This window comes from Octodon degus, unplaced genomic scaffold (assembly GCF_000260255.1).
Source record: "Octodon degus isolate 3935 unplaced genomic scaffold, OctDeg1.0 scaffold00023, whole genome shotgun sequence".
Lineage (NCBI taxonomy): Eukaryota > Metazoa > Chordata > Mammalia > Rodentia > Octodontidae > Octodon > Octodon degus.
In genome coordinates, this window is record NW_004524599.1 from 20,352,128 (window position 1) to 20,353,876 (window position 1,749).

Sequence of the window (1,749 nt, forward strand, 5' to 3'; positions counted from 1 at the left end):
CCCCAGCCGCCCGCCCCACCCTTCTGACTCATTTAATGCAATTTCTGTCTTTATGTATGCTGTGGAACCCTTCAGCATTGAGCCCTGTTTCTTCAGTCTGTCAAAAGGTCATATTACATTTGACCTGAGCAAATGAATTGAGTTTTTTATGTAGTTGATTTTTGCAGCTTGAAGGTTCTTCTCTACACGAAATTCAATATCTTTAATCTTAGTTCACTCAAAAGGTCAGTTTCATTTTTAACCACTTAATATTCAGTTTTAGTTTATATATTCAAAATATTGAATAAATCTTAACTGTAAAATCAATATATAAAAGTTTAATTTAATCCTTGCTCCAGCCAAGGAGAAGTGTGACTACAAATGCAGGCCTTTGCAAACTAAGAGGCAGAGCTGGAGGGCGGGAGGCGGTGGTTTGAGCTGAGTAATTTCTCCTGCAGGAAGCAGGGTTCTGACAGACTCAAAGCCAGCTGACGGCCTGGGCTGAGAACTGATGCCCACGCTCTTTTCTTGGAGTCACAAAGTGAAGCTAAGTTTTCAGTACTAAAAGAAAATTATGCTCGAGTCTCTGGGAAAGAGAAATGGAAGCGTTTGTGAGGAAGATCAGCTCTCTGCTGAGTTGCTGTTTGCTGAAAAGCAAAGGAGAAAGCACTGCACTCTGCTTCTTTGCCGTCCCTCGCCCTGGGCTTCCTCCAACAGCAGCTTTGTTCCTCAAAACAGGATGCAGGGAAGGAAAGCCTGACTTAGATATTTAAAGTTCAAATTGCTTAGAAATATTAGGAGGGTAAATAAAACCCAAGTCTCTGTTGTTTATTTGTGAGACTCAGCCTAGGAAACTGAATGAATGTCTGTGGTTTGTCTGACTCAACCTAGGACAAAAGCTGTGCTGTAGGTGGATACCCAGTCCAAAAAGATCTAGTTGGAGGTGCCAGGGATCGAACCCGGGACCTCATGCATGCAAAGCATGCGCTCTACCACTGAGCTACACCCCCAGCACTGGGAAACTACCACTACAAAAGAGACCTGTTCTTTCTGGACGTTTGACCAAATTATATTTTGTATAGTCTGTTACACAAGAACTGTGACAAATTTACATAAAGGCCTTGATGTCAGAAAGATTTATGTAAATTAATGTCCCTGAAGGTATTGAGTTCATGTAAAACTGGGCAGCCGCATTTCAGAGAAGGGCTGCAAAATTGGCCTATATCCTAGCAGGACTGTAAACAGAGCATTCACATCAAGAGCCATCTGGAAAGAACGGTTCCAGCGCAAGAGGACATGGATGATTCTGCCACACTGCTGGGAACTTCCCAAGGTAGAGCAAGAACGGGAAACCTAACAGAGCAGGATTTCTTGTGGGAGGGGCTGGTGCGGCCCCCTCTGAACAGGAGGCACTCAGGCTCCGGGTCCCAGCATGGGCACCCACAGTCACCTGCCCGACCCTCTGCCTGCTCTAGGAAGAAAAAACTCAAGAGTGAGCAAACCTGTCACCCGTGGAATGAATGTGTATGAGAGGCTAACAGTTAAAACATAACTTTGGATTCTGGCAATTCAGAAAGAACTTTTAGTGTAAGTATCTTAGTCAGTTTCCCACTGCTTGGATGAAACGCTTGACATCCACATCAGCTAGGAAGAAAAGCTTGCAGGCCATCCAAAAAATAAGAAATGAAACAAAAGCAAACAGCTTAGGGATGGGCATCATAGATCAGAAGCAGAGACGGCAGGGACGCTGAATTATCACACTTGAGATTG

The 1,749-nt window shown here is 44.1% G+C and overlaps 1 non-coding gene across 1 annotated transcript; it reads right to left on the reverse strand.

The window, feature by feature from the left end:
* Window positions 1–917: 917 nt before the first annotated feature.
* Window positions 918–989, reverse strand: Trnaa-ugc. The gene has a single exon. It is a non-coding gene; the product is annotated as a tRNA-Ala (tRNA).
* Between the last annotated feature and the right edge of the window lie 760 nt (window positions 990–1,749).